Source organism: Canis aureus, chromosome 4, assembly GCF_053574225.1.
Source record: "Canis aureus isolate CA01 chromosome 4, VMU_Caureus_v.1.0, whole genome shotgun sequence".
Lineage (NCBI taxonomy): Eukaryota > Metazoa > Chordata > Mammalia > Carnivora > Canidae > Canis > Canis aureus.
The window spans coordinates 62,034,239-62,057,114 of record NC_135614.1 but is presented as its reverse complement, the minus strand read 5'-3'; the positions used below and the strand labels follow the sequence as shown (position 1 = coordinate 62,057,114).

General features: G+C 43.4%; 1 protein-coding gene across 5 annotated transcripts in view; it reads right to left on the bottom strand.

Annotated features, from left to right (window-relative positions):
• The window catches only part of HTR4 (5-hydroxytryptamine receptor 4), a 173,268-nt gene extending 172,350 nt beyond the window's left edge, over window positions 1-918 (bottom strand). For 4 of the 5 annotated variants that reach the window (XM_077895967.1, XM_077895969.1, XM_077895965.1 and 1 more), the window contains exon 1: window positions 644-763. The gene's annotated coding sequence lies outside the window, so the exon portion shown is untranslated. Of the gene's footprint in view, window positions 1-643; window positions 764-852 lie in introns of those variants that run through there. The other variant, XM_077895966.1, reaches the window with a different exon arrangement.
• Window positions 919-22,876: the final 21,958 nt, after the last annotated feature.

The following is a 22,876-nucleotide window of genomic DNA, read 5'->3' as shown; positions in this document are numbered from 1 at the left end:
GGTATCGGGGATCCTGTGAAAGACAAACTGCAGGCAGTGGCCGTGAAAGCTTCCTGCAGCACAGCGTGCCCACACGCCCGCGGTCACTCACACGCACGCACAGGCACAGCCCAGGTATACAACTAGGAGCATCCGCGTCCTGCCACACACAGTGGGAGGGAGTTACACTCGCGGTCACACATCCAGGACCAGGCTTAGACTCCACACTCATGTATCCAGTTACACACACGGTTATGGATGCACTGGCCATGTTACCCGCCCCCTCTCTCCCTAACACACACACACACACACACACACACACACACAGTCAGTGGACAAACAGGCAGTCTCACAAGTCCCCACGCACCCAAGCGCAGGGCAGCAGCCCCGACCCAAGGGGGGGGTCCCACGCCAGAGACGCGTCCTGCACCGCCGCCCCCCCCGCCCCCGGGGGTCACCTCCCCGCCCCCGGGGCCGCTCCCCCCCCCGCCCCCGGCGGTCACCTCCCGGCCCCCGGGGCCGCCCCCCTCGCCCCCGGGGGCTACCCCCGCCCCCGGGGCCGCCGCCCCGCCGCGCACCCCTCCGGCCCCGCGCGGCCGCCGCAGCCCCCCGCCCCCCGGCCCGCGGGCTCCCGGGTCCGGCCCCGCGCGCCCGCCGCACCTACCGCCGCCCGAGGCGAGGGAGCCAGGCGCCCGGCACGGCGGAGCGGCCACCCCCAGCCGCGGAGCCGCGCTAGTGCCGCCGCCGCGCTCCCAGCGCTGCCTGCGCCCGCCCCGCCGCCCCCTCGGGTGCCGGCTCCAGCCCCCGCGCGGGAGGCCGGCGGATGGGCGGCGGGCGCGGGGCTGCGGCGGCGGGACCCCGGCCCCCGCTCACCTGCGCGCGCCGCGCATCGTCCTCCTCCCGGGCCGGCGGGGCCGGGCTGCGCGCGCTCCACGCCCCCTGCCCCGGCGGGTGCCCCCGAGGGTGCCCCGGAGGGCGGCCCGGGCGCGGCGGCGGCGCTGCCGGGACCTCGCCCTCGCCCTCGCCCTCGCCCTCGCCCTCGCCCTCGCCCTCGCCCTCGGGGCTGGCCGCGGCCGCCTCCCCTGCGCGAGCGCTGCCCCGGCCCGCGCCGGCTCCTGGGTGACCTTGGGCAAGTTGGGCAACCTCTCGGAGCGCCCCGCGTCCCCTCCGGGAAGACCGCAAATCCAGGAGCCGGAGGCGCTGGTGGTGGCCGAGCCGGGAGGTCCCACCCCTGCAGAGCTCACTTCCTCCTCGGGCCTCTGGCTCTGCCCCGGGCCGGCCCGCGTGGGAGCGGGGTTCGGGGCCAGCTCCCTGCTCCCTGGGACGGGCGGCGCCCAAGGTTTCCAGAGGCAGCGCTCGGCGGGCCTGACATCCTGGGGTCCTGCGGGTCCCGGTTAGCCCGCTCTGGCTTCCTGGGCTGCAGGTTCCTTGGTCTCCCAGCTCCGCCCACCGGGGACCTCGAGCGCCCGGTTAGACCCGGGGCCAGCCTCTGCGCTCCCATCTGTACAATGGGGACGAGAAAGGCACAGGCTGTGTTGAGCCTTCCCGAGTTCCTGGCTGTCACTTAGGGCATTGTTAGCTGCGAGGAACCGCGGTGGAAAGCAGAACCTTTTTCCTCAACGTATCTGACAAAGGTCTCAAGTCCCAGGGACAAAACAATTCAAGAGTTGAACAGGCCATTGCTGGGTCCTAGGGCAGATCTATTTGAGGAACCTCCACACAGTTTTCCAGAGTGGCTGCACCAGTTCGCATTCCCACCAACAGTGCAGGAGGGTTCCCCTTTCTCCACATCCTCTCCAACATGTGTTGTTTCCCCATCTTGTTCATTTTCCCCATACTCACTGGTGTGAGGTGGTATCTCATTGTGGTTTTGAAGTGTATTTCCCCCATGGCCAGTGGTGCGGAGCATTTTCTCATGTGCTTGTTGGCCACGTGCATGTCTTCTTAGTGAAATTTCTGCTCATGTCTTCTGCCCATTTCATGATTGGATTGTTTGTTTCTCGGGTGTTGAGTTTAATAAGTTCTTTATAGATCTTGGATACTAGCCCTTTATCTGAGATGTCATTTGCAAATATCTTCTCCCATTCTGTAGGTTGTCTTTGAGTTTTGTTGACTGCTTCTTTTGCTGTGCAGAAGCTTTAAAGGGGAAAGGAGAAAAATGAGTGGGAAAAATCAGAGAGGGTGATAGAGCATGAGAGACTCCTAACTCTGGGAAACGAACAAGGGTTAGCAGAAGGGGAGGTGGGAGGAAGATGGGGTGACTGGGTGATGGTCACTGAGGGGGGCACTTGACGGGATGAGCTCTGAGTGTTATGCTATGTGTTGGCAAATCAAACTCCAATACAAAAGATATACAAAAAATACAAAAAATGAAAACAAACAAACAAACAAACAAACAAAAAGAGTTAAACAGGCCACACTGGGAAGGCGCAATGAGGGTCTGCCTTGGGTGAGACAGGTGAGGGGGTCTTCCAGAGGGCACAATTCACCCCCACAAGGCCTACTGAGGCTGCCTGGACACCTGACAAAACACAGAAGATGTGACAGCAATTAACTTCTGAAAGCAAAGCAATCTCTCAAGACTATCTTAAAAATTGTTAACTTACAATTGTGAGCACAACCTGATTGAACTCAAAATTTAAATTTACCAACCTATTCATTGCCAGAAATCCGGAACGGGTCCCTTTCTCAGCTTATCTCTCTGTCCATAGCCCTCTCATTCCTCCCTTCTTTTGCCAGGCCCTGTCTCTCTTCCTCATGGTCTCTATTTCTTCCCCATCTTAACTCGTACACTTTTTCTCTCTTCTTTCTCCCTTTTTCCATGTCGGTCTGTACATCTCTTCTTTACCTTCTTTGTGCCCTGTCCCCCCCTCGACACCTCTCGCTCCCAGCCTTTCCCACCCATTACTTCTCCCCCTCGCATGTATAGCTCTTGAATCTTTATTCATCTTCTGTCCCCCATTAGCAATCGAATAGTGGAAGAGCTGTTAAGTTATTTCTCTAATGATAAGAAGATCCAAACTTAAATTTATCACTATGCCACATCCCTAAACCAAACATTCTTGATAAATGACACCATTATCCTCACACTCAGGGGAGCGCACAGCCTGAGTCATCTTGAACAACTCTACCTCTGTTCCTTTTCTCCTCACTCTCCACTCAACCACTTGCCAGTTCCCAGAGAGTCTATCCCCATTCTGCCACGGGCATCTGTCCTTTCCTTCCTATTCCCACTGGACTGAGTCATACTTTTTTCTGGAATCATAAGAAGGGCCTTCCACCTGCCCTCTGCCCTCCAGCCTGTCCTCCTTCCTGATATCAGCCAGCATGCTTCTCCTCAGGCAGATCCCAGTGCTGTCACTCTGGAGCGCTAAAACCTAATGCCTGTGGAAGGCAGAAATCCACTTCCCAAAGATAACCGTGCCCTAATCCCCAGAACCTGTACATAGATTACCTCACGGGGCAAAAGGGACTTGGCAGATAGGATTAAGTTACGGACTTGAGATGAGAGATTATCCCTGATTGTACAGGCGGATCCTTCAAGTGTCCACAAAAGTAGAAGCAAGGGACAAGAGGAGGTCAGAGTGATGTGCTGTGCAAAGGACTTGACCAGCTGTTACCGGCCTTGAAGGTGGAAGAAAGCAGCCCAAGACAAGGAATGCAGATGGCCACTAGATGCTGGGGAAGGCAAGGAAACAGATGCTCCCTTAAAGTCTCCAGAAAGGAAGGCAGCCCTGCAGACACCTTGGTTTTAGTACAATGAGATTCGTGTCAGACTTCTGAGCTAGAGAGGTATAGTGTGACAATAAATTTGTGTTGTTTTAATCCACTAAGTAACTTGTTGCCTTCGCAACAGCTAATTAATTGCAATGCACCTCTTTTATTCATGAAGGTACACGCCAGTGCCTTCTCTTGCTATTAACAGCAATCCTACTTTCAGCCACCTTGCCCTATCCAAAACCTTGGATTTCCAGGGGTCTGTTCCCTATACACCTTCTTTTCTTCTGTCATCTGTACCCACGTGCGCCAGACTGGCCAGCCCTAATACTTTTCAGCGTGTATGGGTTCTATAGCACTGTATCTGATATCTCCCTTCTTTGATTCTCCAGAACTTCGTATTTTTTCTAGGTATATCCAAGGGTGCTTTTTCTAATGGGAGAGAAGGGAACAAGACTGAGGACAGGACTCCAAGTGCACAGGTTGAAATTGCTCCTGGCTCTCTGCTCCCACGACAGTGTGTTCATCTCTCTTCTGTAGCAGCTACCACCACACTGTGCTGTTTGCAACTTATTTGTGAGTCTGCATGGCACACTGGATGGTGAGTGCCTCCAAGGCAGAGACCAGATCTTCCCTCCCTCTCTGTGTCCCAGCCCCTAGCACCATGGCAGGCACACAGTAGGGACTTGATAAGTGCTTTCTGAATGAATGGGTGGAAAAAATAAGTGCAGTGTCCAATTATGTTGAGCAGACAATTAATAAATATTTCTTGTACCATCGGTCTCTATTTAGTTGGAGTGATCAATAAAAATCCCTCAGTTGGGCAGCCTAGGTAGCTCAGTGGTTTAGCACCACCTTCAGCCCAGGGCCTGATCCTGGAGACCTGGGATCCAGTCCCACATCGGGCGCCCTGCATGGAGCCTGCTTCTCCCTCTGCCTGGGTCTCTGCCTCTCTCTCTCTATGTCTCTCATGAATAAATAAATAAAATCTTTAAAAACAAAAAAAAACACACCTCAGTTAATGTAATGAAGTTTTAAATAGGAGATGCTGATGCCTAGCTTGAACCATATATTTTTCATTGTTTTATTTTATGTTTGTTTATGCGGTCTTTTTGCCTTTGTTGAAGAAGAGTCTCACAATAAAAGAGTTCTTCTTCCTTTTTTTTTTTTTAAGCAGCCCTATTTAAAAAGAGCTATTATTTCAAGTAAAATCGTTATAAACATGCAAAGTCTTTGGCCCAACAATCCCAATTCTTAAAATGTGTCCTAAGAGTAATAAGTCTATGTACACAATGACTTACCTAAAAGGGTGTTCACTGCGGCAGGATCTTTTATAAGAGTAAATAATTGGAAATAGCCCAAATATCTAACAACAGGGGATTCACTAAATATATCATCTTTACCATGAGATATACCATTCGGGTATTAAACATGATTTTGTCAATTGATATTTATTATATAGAAAGATTTGTATGAATATTTTTACATTCTTTATTATGCTTATCTGTACTTTCTAACTACCAGACAATAAGCATATGTTTAGAAGTTAGGTTCAATTATTTTAAAACCTGCTTTGCCTTCAAAAGGAAAGTTATATAAAACTTTAGTATCTTCCCAAGTTCCAAGAAAACCTATTCACAGATGAGCTTCAATTTTCTGATTGCAACAAAAGAAAAGTCACAAAATCTTGAAATACAATCTGGGCCTGTCTTCCTTCTATTCATTCATTAGCTCTAGAAATGTTTATTGTACCATCTCAATTAAGGCCTTTGGTAGCAAGCAACAGAAAAGGACTCTAGCTAACCCGAGCAAAAGGGAAATTATTGGAACACTATTCAAAGACTCACAGAATTCCTGAGATGCTAGGAACTAGGCTTGGAGAAGCAGTTACCAGAGAGCTCCAGAAAACCAAAAAAGCAGAAAGTACAGCAACTGGTTCACAGAGAAACTCCATCAGGATGATGTACCATCCCTCCTGACACGGTGAACTGCCTCCATCAGTTCTCCATCATTGGGCCACTCACCCAAGGTCAGAGTCACTTGGAATATACCCCAGACTGGCCAAGCCTAACTTTGTGTCTCCTCTTTCACTCACTGAATCAGAAATTAAGGAGGGAAAGCATCTGGTTCCTCCATCAAGACTGCATACCATGGGGGAAATTTTATTTCCCCAGTAAATTTGAGGAGCTGTTAGAAAGGTAAAATGGAAGCTGGCAGCATGAAAATAATAAATGGCCCCTACAAACCCCTGCACTATGCCAGGTATTGGGCTGTTCCAGTTTCCAGGTCTGATTTGTCTGCTAGGAACCCTCCAGTATGAATAGTTCAGATGAGCTACCAGGCCCAACTCAGAGGAGATGAAGAAGTCTTCGATTTGGTTCCATTATTACATTTATAAACTTGAAACATGTTGAGGTTTTCTTTTGCATATTTCTGCGAGTCTGCAGAAACAAATAACATACTATTTTTCTCCTTACTTTTGTGGTACAAATGTCCTATTATGTACTTATTGCCCAACAGCCTGCCATGGAGTGAATACCTTATCAGCACCACACTATGGGGGTTATCTTAAAAGTCTCAAAGCTTGTTTTAAACTTGTTTCATTTTGGATGTCATCGTTACAGAATGAAACTGTGGGGGGGGGGGAGAGAGAGAGAGAGAGAAGACAGAAAAATCTTCTTTGTTCGGAGAAAATGGAAATTAAATTCCAAATCCAAATTGCAATCCAAATTGCTGAAATAAATCAGTAGTCCCCTTGCACTCACAAACTTGAAGCCTGCATACCTTCCATCCACTTAATTGCTGCTAAAAATTTAAACAGTTGAACAAAGAGTTTTAACATAGCTACAAAGACATGGAAACCAAACTGTGAATACCTTTCCTATAATGAAGCCAGGGTGTCTGGCTTCAGTTTTTTTTTTTTAAAGACTTTATTTGACAGAGAGAGAAAGCACAAGCAGGTGGAGTGGCAGGCAGAGGGAGATGGAGAAGCATACTCCCCACGGAGTAGGGAGCCTAATGTGGGGCTCAATCCCAGGACCCTGAGATCATCACCTGAGCTGAAGGCAGATACTTACCCGACTGAGCAACCGGGGCATCCTCACTGGCTTCATTTTAACAAACTGCACAAAAAAAGTGAGACCTTAGCACAAGACACTGTGGCATCCACAGGCACATGGGTCATTCATAGGAGTCCTCAGTTTATTTTATAGACAACCCATTCTGTGTCGGTAAACAACTTCTAACAAAACTTCCTTTAAATGAAGTTGTGAATGGAGAACCTTCTGTGATTTGGTGTTTGTAAGAATCAAATCTCCCTGAGAGGGCTATATTTATTCTTATTTTTTACCACATCCTGGAGTGCAGGATTATCTCCCACTCCCCAAATCCAGGTCAGACCTATGAGGGGGTCTTGCAGCTCAGCTCCTGTCATCCTGGACCTGCCCCCTCTCCTGCCCCAGGCCCCAGCTCACAGCGCTCTCTCCTGCTGTGCTCCAGCCACACTGCACTTCAGGGTTCTAGTCACAGGCATCCCTTGTCTGGCCCAGGACTTGCACTTACTGTTTCGTAGACCTGAAATGCTTCTCTTCTGGCTCTGCCCAAATATTCCATTTATAGAGTGGTTTCCTCTTGACCGCTTATCCTTATCCCATGATTTTCTGTCCTAGCACTGTCTATGTAGCTGCCAGCCCTTATCTCCCTCTGTAACTAATTCATTGAAGTATTTATTTACCTGCTTACTTTCTGCCTCCCCTGTAAACCATAAGCTGCAAGAGATTCTGCACTGGAGAAAGTACCTGACTTAGCGTGGATGCTCCCTTGGTAAGAGCTGAACAGATGGAACTATGACCCAGACAATTGGATTTGCATTCAGGGCTTGTATGTTTTCCAAGAGGTGAGAACTGCCTGGGAACCAAGGAACCTACATCCTCCCCACCCCTGCATGAAAGAATGATCCCTTACTTCTACGGGAGGATGTGGCTTCAGGAGAAAGGAGGCGTTGGGAAACAGAACAGGTGGTTCAGATGCACTGACTTCATCTGTCTGCAACCAAACAGTGGGTGAAGAGCTACAGGAGGAGGAAGAAAACCTCAGGCTGCCTCCCATTAGGAAAGAGGTGCCCGGAAGTCAGTCTAGTGTAAAGGGAATTAACAGGATTAGGCAAGAGAATATGAGACCACATAAATCCAAGATAGGGTGTTCTTAGTAACTTGCTATGTGGCAAAGTCTTTATGAACCAGCTGTTTGAACACTGAAAAGCCAGCTGCCTGAAGCAGCAGAGAATAGAAGCTGATATAGAGTGACCGAGCAGAGTTATCGCATCCAAGATAAGAGGCTCTGGCCCTTTTTTGTGTTTAGCTGTTCTTTGTCCTCTAGTCTTCCTGATATTGTTGGGTTTAATCTATTTACATTTGAAAAGGCCACTAATGAAGTCATGTTTTATTATCAATAAAAATCAAGTAAATGAATATTTAGTCTATTGGGAAGGAAAACTAGAAAATAAAGTGTCCAAGAACAGCTGGCTCAGGAGACAGGCAGCGTGAGTGTGACCTACCAAGCAAAACTCTGGCACGACCGAAATTTTACAAATTATTTCTAAATGTATATGTAGTAAAATTGGCTTTTATTTTCTTTGTTGTGGCGTGGAGTTCTACAGATTTGGGCAAATTTATGGAATTATGTGACTACCAGCACATTGAGGATATGGCAAAACTGAGCTTTAACATAAATGAGGTATTTTAGGGTAAATTTTAAATATTATATTTAATGGGACATGTTTTACCAGATATGCTAATATGAATATGTCTTGTCCTCCTCCCCACTGCCCATCTTCCCCTGCCCTCTATCAGTTTGTCCCATGCATAAACCTGGACACCATTGTCCTATTACCAGAAGATGAAGCTCTAAAGAGGGTAGAAGCTTCAGCAAGAAGGAAGGTGGGCAGATTTGGAATGACCTCTCACCCCCACCAGATTCCTGGGACTGGTTTGAGCTGTAGACAAAGAGTCAGAAGCAAAACAAAACAAAACAAAACCAATAGGTGTATTTGGAAAGGATTCATGGGAGGCTGAGCACAAGTGAAACATCTGTGCCAAGGGCCCAACTAATAAGGTAGGGCTCAGACCAGGGGAGGAGGCTATGTCTTTGCACCTGGAGAGGCCAGTCATTCAGGAGCTCTACCACCCCATAGGCGCTGATGGTCTCATGATGGTAGTGGCAGCATTGTGGGCGATGCAGGAGGTCAGAGCAGACAGGGACAAGGTAAGTATGGCTGACATGTTCAAGGTGGAGGTGTAGGTGTGGTATTCCTTTGGGGTCTCCTACAGAGAAAAAGGGGCCACTTACAATAGGATAGTCAGTGGATGATTTGAACTATCATTTCATGTTTAAAAAAGGCCATCTGGGCAGATAGGGTTGATGAACGTCTGTCCCGCAAAAGATTTACTAGTTTTCTATGTGGCAGGCCCTGTGCTCGACCATGGGGGCTATGAAAAATAAGAAGGATAGATCCCTCTTTTTAAAGCCCTCAGAGCCAGCTAGAGGGAATAGGGCTACACAGAGATAATTTCAATATATTGTGCAGGTTAATCAGTCATACATGGCAAATGGAGCTCATGGCATTTATTATTGTTGTTGTCATGATTTGGTTATTACATAACAAATATTTATGGATTGTATACTATTTGCTAGTCACTGTGTGCTAAGAAAAGTTCAGGAACTTGGTATTGATATGAAATTACATGGTTAAAAAGTGCCAGAGCCAAGATTAGAATTCAAGCTCTTTGACTTTTAAGGTTTTGCTGTGAGCAGTCATGAAATAAAAATCATAACAATAACAACAATAAGGTATAAACAACCTTAATGGTTGATGACATTATACATATTGGGTGCTTCACTATCTCATAGCTTGAAATATCAAGAGCAATTGTGCAGAGGGAAACAATTAAGCAGGCAAGATTTCCGATGCACGAGAAAGCAGAAGAAGGGCCAGGATATTAGAGAGAAACAATCCAGCCTAGTGTAAGACTGTCTCAACATTTGGTGCCATCTAGCACTGGAGGTACTAAAACACAGGCTGAGTGCCATCTGCCAGGAACGCTGAAGCAAGAGCCCCTGCTCCAGATGCAAAGTTCAACATCACCTCTGCTATTCTCCCAATTCATCAATTCTCTGATGCTGAGATTTGAAAGCTCAGTCTCTTTTCCCAGCTCCTTCTCTGGCTAACACTTAAATGTCAAAGCCCTTCCTCTTCTTTCACTCTCTACAGGCCCTGAATCTATTTCATCCACAATGCGTGCTTTAAGTATCATTTGTAAGCTAACAAGTCCTACGTTTTGCACGTCAGCCCAGAGTTCTTTTCTGAGCTCCAGATCTACCTTTTGGAGGTAAAATGGTTGGTCTTGGGAGCACTTGTTCTAATTTGGCCTGGCTGACCATAGAAGAGACATCTCTACACAAAGAAACAAAAAGAGGCAAATTAGTTTAAATAAGATCTTAGGAAATTTAGAGAAATTGTAAAGGTGTTTGATGGTGTTTTAAAAAAGAAAGACTTGAACTAGAGGGACATGCACTGGTTTCTTTAACCACCTGGGAAGGAAGTGCAACAAAGCATATAATTTGGGTCTTCAGGGACAATATTTATTTTTTTAAGATTTTATTTATTTATTTATTTTATTCAGAGACACAGAGATAGAGAGAGAAAGGCAGAGACACAGGCAGAGGGAGAAGCAGGCTCCATGCAGGGAGCCCGATGTGGGACTCCATCCCAGATCTCTAGGATCACGCCCTGGGCTGAAGGCGGTGCTAAACCGCTGAGCCACCAGGGCTGCCCAGGGACATATTTATAACCTCCTAATGATTTAAGTGTTGTTTTTGTAATGATTGATCCAGGTGTGAACAAGTGCCCCACTCTGGGCCAATGATACAAAGACTTTGCTAGAAGTCTGGGAAGTAACCGTTTTTGCTTTCCTTGAGAAGTCTCAGAAAGGCACATTTCCTTCCCTCCCTGAACAATGAGTTATAAGGATACAATCACATGAAGAGCTATAGCCATCTTTACCATTGTAGGGAGACCCAGTGTGGGGGTAAAACAGTGCATGAGAAGGATGAGTAAGAATCTCTGAGAAATTAATCTGAAGTCCAGATGATATTATCATCTAACTATACCTGAAGCCATAGATAACCTTTGAACTCTTCAGTTATGTAAAGCAATATTTTTTTATTGCCTGCCCAATATTCTTCATCTACTTCTATGAATAGCAAAACCCTAATCTTATTCAACGGTGCACTGATTCCAAATGAATGACTATATTCCCAGCCTCCCAGCACATAGATGAGCTCTGGTCAATGAAATTTAAAGAGACGTGCTATATGGAACTTTCAGGAAAACTCCTTCAAGCCTCTCGATATGCCTGAGACATTCCATATTTCTTTTTTTGTCTGTTTGATTTTAAAGATTTTATTTATTTATTTATTTATTTATTTATTTATTTATTTATTTATGAGAGAGAGGGAGGCAGAGACACAGGCAGAGGGAGAACCAGGCTCCATGCAGGGAGCCTGACGTGGGACTTGATCCTGGGAATCCAGGATCATGCGCTGGGCTGAAGCAGGCACTAAACTGCTGAGCCACCCAGGGATTCCCATTCCATATTTCTTTTGCTCCTTACTCCTTCCCGTGGAAGGAGGAATAGCAGCAGGCATTTTGAAACTGTGAAGATAAAAGCCAAGAGGAAGCAGAAAACTGACAAAATCTGGGTTCCTAATGAACGTGGAGTTTACATAGCAAAGACTGTGTTTCTTCAGGCTTCTTTTACCTGAGAAAATAAATGATAACATGTCTGAGTTACTATTAATTTGTATTTTCCATTATATTTTTTATTATTTAAATTCGATTAACCAACATATAGTATACATCATTAGTCTCAGATGTAGTGTTCAACAATTTATCAATTGCATATAATACCCAGTGCTCATCAGATCACATACCCTCCTTAATGTTCATCACCCAATTACCCCATCCCCCCACCTGCCTCTCCTCCAGGAACCCTCAGTTTGTTTCCTATAGTTGAGAATCTCTCATGGTTTTTCTCCTTCTCTGATGACTTCCCATTCAGTTTTCCCTCCCTTCCCCTACGATCCTTTGTGCTGTTTCCTATATTCCACATATAAGTGAAGCCATATGATAATTGTCTTTCTCCAATTGACTTATTTCACTTAGCATGATACCCTCCAGTTCCATCCACACCAATGCAAATACTTATGGAGTAATATGGTAAGTATTCAGCCTTTCTGATGGATGAGTAATAACTGAGAGCTTTTCCCTTAAGGTCAGGAACATGACTGGGATGCCCATCCTCACCACTGTTGTTTAACATAGTACTAGAAGTCGTAGCCTCAGCAATCAGACATCAAAAAGAAATAAAAGGCATTCAAATTAGCAAAGAAGTCAGGCTATCACTCTTTGCAGATGACATGATACTTTCTGTGGAACACCCAAAAAATTACACTCCAAAATTACTAGAACTCATACAGGGATTCAGCAATGTGGCTGGATATAAGATCAATGAACAGAAATCAGTTGTATTTCTATGCATACAATGAGAGAGAAGAAAGAGAAATTAAGGAACCGATCCCATTTACAACTACACCAAAAACCATAAGATAGATACCTAGGAATAAACCTAACCAAAGAGGTAAAGGATCTGTACTCTAAAAACTGTAAAACACTTATGAAAGAAATTGAGGAAGACACAAAGAAGTGGAAAAATATTCCATGCTCATGGCTTGGAAGAATGAATACTGTTAAAATGCCTATGCTACCCAGAGCAATCTACACATTCAATGCAATCCTTATCAAAAACTATCAACATTTTCACACAGCTGTATTTTCCATTATATTTAGTAAACTTATTCCTAACCAATACAGCTGGTTTTTCTGTAATGTGCAAATTTAAACAGTCCTGATAAATGAACTTGAACAAAAAAATTATCTTCTCTGGAGACAACCAATTCTTTGGTCGTAAAGAGATATAGAAGGATGACTATCATTTTTCCTATCAACACTTCATTATTTCACTTTTTAAAGCTTTGACATAAAAAATAAAACACGAAGACAATCCAATTAGGCCCGGAAAAGCCCAGAATAAGGAGTAAAACATCAAAATGAGAGAGGATTGATGTTATACAGGAATCTTGGATGGTTCTCTATCTAAGGGATGTTTTAAATTATGAAAGAAATTACTAGAAAGCATTATGTTTATTTGTATACACACACACATATCTGAACATGATCTCATGGACCATTAAATGATATGAGGAAATATTCACAAAATATTGTTAAGAAAAGAAAACCAGAATGCCTAACAGCATGTTTAATGGTATTCTGGTTGCAGAATGGCCTGTGATCCAGGATTAAACCTCTATGAAGAATTTCATAAAACAGCAGTGGTTGTTTCTGGATAGCAGAATCATGGTTCATTGCTTTTTTGAGTTATACCTTTTAGTATTTGCCAAGTTTTCTGCATGCAGTATGCTTCCTTGATAATCAGGGGGAAAAAAACAATATACTTCCTTTCAAATGTTTTAAAAATATTTTTTAATTGAAAAGAGCGCTGGGCACTGATACCATAGCTCTTTGGGAACACCAGCTGGCATCTGCTGTGCTGAGGGAGACTAGAGCAGGGATATGATCACAAGTGGGCTCAGAGCCATGGGAAATGAAGCAGCTTGGCTCCAGAGGCCAAATGGACTGTCCTCACAGTCATGAGAGGGTTACACTCTCAGCGCTCAGAGTGGTAGGTGTGGCCTGAGACAAGCTTGCTAAAGCAGAGAGGCTGCTCCCCACACTTTCTAACAGATATACCTGCAGGACACAGTTAACTCACTGCTGAGGATGGACATCTAGCCCCAAGCAGTCAGATTTGAATCTGGCTTCCTCTATCTTCTACCCAGAGATGGACTGGGGAAGTAGAGTCAGAGATCAGAGGAGAATGTGATGGGCACCAGGTGGCACACACTCAGGGCTGGTGTCCTTCTGAACACTCAGGTGATAACACAGCCTGGCTTTGTGCGTTTTATAGCTTCCAATATCTTTCTGATCCAAAAGGCAGTCTGGGTCATAAAGTACCTGGAGGAGAGAAAACAGAAGAAGGTACAAAGTTGTTATAGGTAGTCTCTCATCTTGGCACCAAGAAATATCATAAACTCTAGATTAAGAGCACAAAGTCAAAGAGGCACCTTTGAAGTGCCTTAGCTGATTAGCTCTTTAAAACAAAGCAAAACTATCATGATCTTAGGGGAAAAAAAAATGAAGCAAAGGGTTTTTTTTTTTTTTTTAAAGGTAAATACTTAGTGAATAACCTGGAAATTCAATGAACCTTCTCTAAGCTTTATTTTATAACCTAAAAAAATGAGATAACTGTACAAGGTCAATGTTTTCAAACTTTGGAAAGTTACACAGTAAAATTACCAACAGAGTGGGATTCCAGTATGAGATCAACACTAGCTCATTAACAGATTAGTTCTCCTATCTACATTTGTTCAACAGAGTTTAAAACAGAAATGCTTTAAAAGGTAAAGAGCTGCAATTTGCAGTCTAAGTTTTTTTTTCACTCAGGTTTTCACAATATCTGTGTCACACGTTCCCCAAAGCTCAAACAGCTTTCCACTTTGCCACTCTGCCCTCTACACTAGGACCCATCGGATGCTAGAAACTTTTTCCAGCACTCCTTGTTCTCCTTGGCTCTACCTCCTTTTTCTAATGATAATGGCAATGATGATAATGACGATAAGATAAACAATTCATCTGACAGGTTAGGAACAATACCCATAATGCTCTTGGGCATTAAAAAAAAAAATAAACCCTTTGAAATTTCTAAGCAGGTAAGAGCAGGATGGGCTCTTAATTCATCTCTGACTCCTCAGCACCTGGGACAGCATCTGGCACAGAGAGGACGCTCCATCATTCCACCAAGCATAGTGAATGAACCCGTGAATTCTTCTAGCCCACTAAAGAGAAACACTTCACATCCTGCTATCCCAAAAATCTCCTCACTGAGGACCTTCTTTCATGATGGACCCATAAGAGGCCAATTTTACTTACCAGAGAGGCTGAGAGGTAATATGCATGTTTACTTAACTTGTGCAAAATCAATTTCATATACTTGTCAAAAAATAGAAAAACAATGATTTAAATACAGAAGAGAGGATATTCCTGGGTGGCTCAGGGGTTTGGTGCATGCCTTCGGCCCAGGGTGTAATCCTGGAGACCCGGGATTAAGTCCCATGTCGGGCTCCCTGCAGGGAGCCTGCTTCTCCCTCTGCCTGTGTCTCTGCCTCCCTCTCTCTGTGTGTCTCTCATGAATAAATAAATAAAATCTTTAAAAAAATAAATAAATACAGAAGAGCAATTCTACCCTGCATTCCCTAAAATGACTGTATGTCCTAGAGGTAACAAGAGACAGTGGCGTGAATTTTATTTCTCTCATTTGTTCTCACTTTTCATGGACCTCTTCTGAAATGAACATCTCACTGTGCTATGTGTGGTTCTAGTGTCTAAAGTGACATGCTTTTTGTATAACACGTTGTCAAAATACAAACAAGCAACACCATCTGACATTCAACTACAGAATCAACAATCCATTCTAACCTGGAAAAGAAATCAGCTCAGTTGGGTTTGTTCTGAGATGACACACTGCCTTCCAATGTTGTCCTTTATAAGGAAATTTATTGACACTGTAATGCTTGCCCATATGTTATTTTCTCCTTTAAACTAACTTGGAGACCAAGTCTAAGATGTAACTGCACAGCAAATATCAACAGATTTCCAAACAATACATTTGTACATAGAACCACAAAAGACCCCGAATAGCCAAAGCAATCTTGAAAAAGAAAACCAAAGCTGGAGGCATCACAATACCAGACTTCAAGTTATATCACAAAGCTGTAGTGATCAAAATAGTATGGTGCTGACACAAAAATAGACACATGGATCAATAAAACAGAATAGAAAACCAAGAAATAAATCCACAGTTGTAGAGTCAATTAATCTTTGGCAAAGAATGAAAATCCAATGGAATTAAAGACAGTCTCTTCAACAAATGGTGCTGGGAAAACTGGACAGCACCCTGCAAAAGAATGAAACTGGACCACTTTCTTACACCACACACAAAGATAAATTCAAAATGGATTAAAGGCTAAATGTGAGACCTAAACAATAAAAATCCTAGAGGAGAACAAAGACAGTAATTTCTTTGATCCTGGCCATAGCAAATTCTTTCTAGATGGGTCACCTGAGGCAAGGGAGACAAATGTAAACTATTGAGACTACATCAAAATAAAAAGCCTCTGTACAGCAAAGGAAACAATCAACAAAACTAAAAGGCAACCTACAGAATGGGAGAAGGTATTTGCAAATGACATATAAAATAAAAACATATATCAACAGATTGTGCACAGAAGGATCCAGAAGGATCTGCAATGTGTGTGCCCATGTGTGCATATGTGTGTTGCCATGACAGGATGTAGCTTTAAGCACGATGGAAACTCACCTTCCATCACAGAGCTTTCCGTTTTGCCATTTCCCTTTGTTAGATTATGTAGTAATTGTAGAGGTCCCTGCTCAGGGAATGACATTTTCTTTTATTTTTATTTACTTTTTTAAAGATTTTATTTATTTATGAGAGAGAGAGAGAGAGGCAGAGACACAGACAGAGGGAGAAGCAGGCTCCATGCAGTAAGCCTGACGTGGGACTCGATCACGGGTTTCCAGAATCACACCCTGGGCTGAAGGCGGCACCAAACCGCTGAGCCACCCAGGCTGCCCTGACTTTTTCTTTTAAATTGACTATATGTTCTTTTTAAAGTGAAAATGAGACCAGAAATTGGGGGCAAAGTCAGTTGGGGAGAAGTCCATAGTACAGTGGCTATCAGAGAAAGGTGGGCTGAGTGAGAGACAGCCATGGAGATATCCTTATGGCAATATCGTGGAAGTGCTATGTACTCTATCATTCACAGAAATTAAAGCTCTGCAGAGCATCCAAGTCATAAGTTAAATGACACTAGACAAGCTGTGTCCTCTCCATAGACTTCAGCTCAAAAATGGGCATAACCAAGGTACCTACCACATAGGATTGCACTAAAGACTAGAGGAGATTGTGCATGTAAGTGCCAGGCCATATATCAGTTGTGCAAAACTGATTCAATAATGAGCTATTATTATCACTCTTCACTCATTAAAAAAAAGGAATGGGATTAGATAGTACCCCCTAGATTCGATCTTTTAGCCCAAAACTGTCCAATAGAAATATCCAAATCACATACAAAACTTTACATTTTCTAATAGCCATATTTTAAAGATTAAAAACAGGTGAAATGCATTTTAATCATGTGTTTAATTATTGACTACAAAATATTATCATTTCAGCATGTAATTAATATAAAAATTATCAATGAGCTATTTTTGCCTTTTAATAGTCAGTCTTTGAAGCTGGAGTGTTATACTCACAGTACATCTCAGTTCAGACTATGTGTATCTCATGTACTCAGTGTGGCTGTTGACCGCCAAATTGAACATAGTCCTAGAATAACAATGAGTTTAGTTTTAAACTTAATTTGCTTTAGCTGAAAGCCATCTAAAAAGCAATGTCTCCAAGGCACCTAAAAGTAAATTACTGAGACCTTGGATGAGAAATTGGAAATGGTAATGAAAGAGCTATTTGCATCATTAACACCATGACCATGGATGGCCACCACCAAGCCTGCAGTCTTTCCTAGAGGACCCTCCATTGGAGTAAGCCAGTATGTCCACAAAGAAGTTACAGAAAAACATATTCCCTTGAATAAGTGATTGCTAATACTATATGGATTTCTCTATGGGTTTATGAGAGAATAAGAGAAATTATATTATGCTTAGGATCCTCATTAAAGCCCAATGACTTCACAGAGACTGTTGTTTTATTTATCATAACAATAATTAAAAGTTAATGGAGAAGCAGAATTGTAATAACAATGAAATGTATGTAGGGATAGTTTTATGTTAGTAATTGAACCAGAAAGACACTGACAATGAATTATGAATCAAAAGAAGCAAATCATAATGTGCCTCTGTGAGTGTGTGTCAGTTTGTGTCTGACCAGTGAGTCCACAAGACATGCTAAGGAAGGATTGACTTAGCTATTGGTTGAAGAATCCAAAAATATTCTGAGCAGACACATGCTCGAGGAAAGGGAGAAACAGCAGATAGAATTGCAGGGCAGGAATTGTTAAAATATTGAAACTGTTTCCTGTGGCACTTTGGTTGATCTACCCCAGCCAGCCTCTCTAATGAGCCTTGTCACAGCCCATAGGAAAGAGTCCACTGAAATTAAGTCCTTTTCAAGCTCTACACACAGTCGAAACTTCCTTTTCTTGTTGCATCCATCTATGACATCTAGAGAGTGAGAATGAGGATATAAAATGATTCCACCTTCGAATCAATTTATTTAGTCTTTCAATGAGCAAAATGGAAAGATAAAGAGCTCAGACTTTAATTAGACCATACCTGAGCTTTGATGCTGGCTCTACCATCGGACCTGGAGCCAAACCCCTCCAAACCTTTGCTTATCTGTGAAATAAAAATACTGAGGTACTTCATTCACAGGAGCATTGCAGGCTTGAGTGAGTAGAGACACGCAAACCTCTAGTCTCGCTGTCAGGCATCTTGTTATTATTATTGTTTGTTCTAAGCTCTCTCCCTGCAGATGTTACTTTGCTAAAGGCAAGTTTTTAATTTGGCAGATCATAACCAAGAATAGGCTTTTGGATGATTCTATACATTTTGTTCTCTATTATGCATTTAATTACTTTGGGTAGTTGGGGGAAAGAATTAATAAAAATGCCAACAAGGAAGGCAATTCTTAAAAATGTTGTTACCATTTTCAAACATAAAAAACAGAAATGAAAAAATGCATTCTGGCTCCATGAGGAGAATCCTTAAGGCAGCATTGTCATGCCACTGAGACACAATAGAATCTTCTGGGGACAGAAATTCAGTGGAAGGAAATTAGGTTTTGAGCCTCATTCAAGAGAGTTTAGCTTTTAAAATATGAACATATGGCCTCTACTGTCAGATGGTTCCTGGCCCTGAGAAGCTCTTCCAGCCTTTCCTCTAGGTACCTCAGATTTCTCATCTATCTGTAGAGCAAGAGCATTGTGCTAAGATCCCCAATTTCCTTCTCACATTTAAGATTCTGTGTCTGTAGTAGAATTGAGTTTTGCAGATCCTATTAACCGTGTGACAAAATGAAAATAATTAGCTTTTGAGGATCCTCCCCCTGGAAGGGAGATCAGCCCTATCATTCTTGGGATGTGCAAGATCAAGAGGAAATAACATGGATAAGGGTAACAGAAAGGACACAGGATTTAGGGAAAGAGAGGGCAGGGAGCACCTGCAGTTTGAAAAGTGGCAGGGAGAAAGCAAGAAAAGGGGATTGAAGGTCCCTAGGGACTAAGCCTCTCATTCATGTTGTTGAGACACTATCTACAAAGGATTTGGGGGTTTTGTTTTGCTTTGTTTTGTGTTCAATAATTTATCAATAGCATATAATACCCAGTGCTCATCACATCAAGTCCCCTCCTTCATGCCTGTCACCCAGTTACCCCATCCCCTAACCTCCTCCCCTCCAGCGACCCTCAATTTGTTTCCCAGAGTTGAGTCTCTTATGGTTTGTCTCTCTCTCTAATTTCTTCCCATTCCAGTTTTCCCTCCACTTTTGGGAAGTGATTCTTCTCCACTTTTTCTTATATTCCACATATGAGTGAAACCATATGATAATTATCTTTCTCTGATTGACTTATTTTACTTAGCATAATACCCTCCAGTTCCAACCATGTAAATGTAAGTGGTAAGTATTCAACCTTTCTGATGGCTGAGCAATATTCCATTGTATCTTTAAAAAAAATATTTTATTTATTTATTTATTCTTGAAAGACGCAGAAAGAGAGAGAGGCAGAGACACAGGCAGAGGGAGAAGCAGGCTCCATGCAGGGAGCCTGACGTGGGACAGGATCCCGGGTCCCCAGTATCAGGCCCTGGGCTGAAGGTGGCGCTAAACCCCTGAGCCACCCGGGCCGCTCCCATTGTATCTTTATACCACATCTTCTTTATCCATTCATCTCTCGATGGACATCTTGGCTCCTTCCATGGTTTGGCTATTGTGGACATTGCTGCTATGGACATTGGGGTGCAGGTACCCCTTCAGATCACTACATTTGTATCTTTGGAGTAAATATCTAGTAATGCAATTGTTGGGTTGTAGGGTAGCTCTATTTTTAACTTCTTGAGGAATCTCCATACTGTTTTCTAGAGTAGTTGCACCAGCTTGCATTCCCACCAACAGTGTAAGAGGGTTCCCTTTTTTCCACATCCTTGTCATTTGTTGTTTTCTGTCTTATTAATTTTAGCCATTCTCACTGGTATAAGGTGGCATCTCATTGTGGTTTTAATTTGTATTTCCCTAATAACAAGTAATGTTGAGCATTTTTTCCTTTTTTTTTAAGATTTTATTTATTTATCATGAGAGAGACAGAGAGAGAGGCAGAGACACAGGCAGAGGGAGGAGCAGGCTCCATGCAGGGAGCTGGATGCAGAACTTGATCTGGGCACTCCAAGATCACACCCTGAGCCAAAGGCAGATGCTCAACCGCTGAGCCACCCAGGCATCCCTGAGCATTTTTTTCATGTGGGATTTGGTTTATTTTTAAATGATTATAGATAGCTGGTCATGTTTTGATGAAACACCAGTCCTAGACCAACCAGGTGGGCAGTAGCATTCTCAGCATTCCTCCTATTGGTTACAGAGGGTCTGTCATGTGTTCAGGTTTACTCCTTTTCAGATTGATACACTTGCTCCAACTCCATACATACTCCAAGATGCTCTCTCATACAAGATTATTGAATATATCCCAAAGGTGGCATTTTGATCCCTTATATCCAAGAAAACCTAATATCACAAATGTTTAGGAATTTCCTTTTTACGTAGTTCAGAATTTTCTTAGACTTACATCCATCCTTTATACATGGACATAAGCAATGGGCAGATTGTATTTTTTACTTTTCTAAGGTTTTAATTTCTTTCTTATTTCTTTCTTGTGTATTCTAATCATTTTTAATGCTTTTGAATTGAAATAGGAAAATAATTGGCAATTGATGAGAGATTTTTTTCCTGCTCTTTCCTCTCATCCCTTTTTGGGCTAAAGCCAGGACAATTTTCAAACACAATTTAGGCATTGTCTCTCCAGAAGCTTCCTTGGCCTCTTTCTCTTTAAACATGTAATACCTTGCACAAAGACTGTCACATCACTTGTCACGCTGTATTCAAAGGCCCCCTCTCCTCCCTGGTAAGCACTAGATCTCCTTCATCTCCTTTTCCTCAAAGCCTATCATAGCATCTGGTACCGAGCAAGTCCCAACAAGTGTTTGCTGTCCTCAACCACCTGATGAACAGTGAATTTTGAAGCAGCTCTTGAAAACTCCCTTATGGTCCATTTTCCTTTGCTGAAGCCCAAAGGGGTGGAGACAGTAGGGCAGTCCCTCTCTGGGTTCCCATGGAAACTGAAATAAATACTGCAACAATTAGAGGCGAAATGAATACACTAAAAATATCATTTTCCAAAGTAAAAGAATGTCACTTTTTCAAGTATTCACATTGCACCTGTTGCCCTTTCTTTCTTTTAGGGGAATGTTTAAGACTGTATATAAAATGATGGTTCTTTGTTACTTACAAAGCTTTCTTCCTCTATCCTAATAATACCATTCATGTGAATACTATTACGGGCCGAATGTTTATGGTCCCCTAAAATTTGTATGTGGAAATCCTCAGCTCCAATGTGATGGTACTAAGAGATGGGACCTTTGGGATGTAGTTAGGGAAAGGTGAGGGTGAAGCTATCATAAGGGTATTTGTGTCCTTTAGAAGAACAGACATGAGAAAGGATTGTTTTCTCAGCCACGTGAGGATCAATGAGAAGATGGTAGTCTGCAAACTAGGAAAGACTCTCACCAGATACCAGGTCTGCCAGCACCTTGACCTTGGCCTCCCCAGCCTCCAGAATGGTGAGAAACAGGTGTTTGTTGTTTAACTCCTCTGGTCTAAAGTATTCAGTAACAGTGGCTCAGACTGACTAAGACAGACATGTATACATGTCACTCCACAATCCATATCTGTCCATGACCCTCTCTTTTATTCATTCAGTCATTTTTTTGCTGGAGCATCAATGGCAATGTGCCAGACAGCCATGAGCAAGAGACCCAGAGGAGTCTGTCCCTGGTGGAGTTCACAGGCTAGCAGGAGAAACATATGGCTTAAAAAGTGAGAAAATGAATAGATACAACCAGAGTAACTGCACAGGTGGCACGTCAGAATGAGCAAGGTGCTGTGATGGAGAGTAATGGAGGGATAGTTAGGATGGGCAGGGACAAAGCACCCAAGGCAGAGAGAGTTGGGGGTTTGAGAAATGGAGAGAAAGCTCGAGTAGCTGTAGCAGAGGAAATTTGACTCTGAGATAGGAAGGAATTTAGGTTTTGTTCAAAGTGCAGTGGGAAGTCATGGAAGCATTATAAGCAGGGGTGTGCTGATAATACACTTCAGGGATCGTTGTGGTTGCTGCCTTCAGAACAGTTTTGAGAGGGTAACAGAATGTGGAAGCCAGGTATGAGGTTTTCAGGAAGTTCAACAAGAAATGGTAGCTCCTTAGACAAGGATGATGGTAGTGAGACAGAGAGATGTGGATATGCTTGACAAATATTTTCCAAATAGGCATGTCAGGACTTCTTGTGTCATTTCCCTGCTCAAAATCTTTTTAAAAAAATATTTTATCTATTTATTTGAGAATGAGAGTGAGCATGAGCAGGGGAGAGGCAGAGAGAGGGAAAAGCAGACCCCCAGCTGAGCAGGGCAGCTCCATCCCAGGATCCTGAGATCATGACCTGAGCCCAAGACAGTTTTTTAACTGACTGAGCCACCCAGGTGCCCTGCTCAAAACCTTTTGATGGCTCTTCTCATCACTCAGAGTGTCAGCCAAACATCTTACAGAATCAGCCCCTTCCCTCACAGTTCTACTCTCATCTACTCATCCACTCTGTTCCAACCACACCAACCTCTTTGCTGTTCCTGGAAAATACAAGCCATGCTCTTGCTCT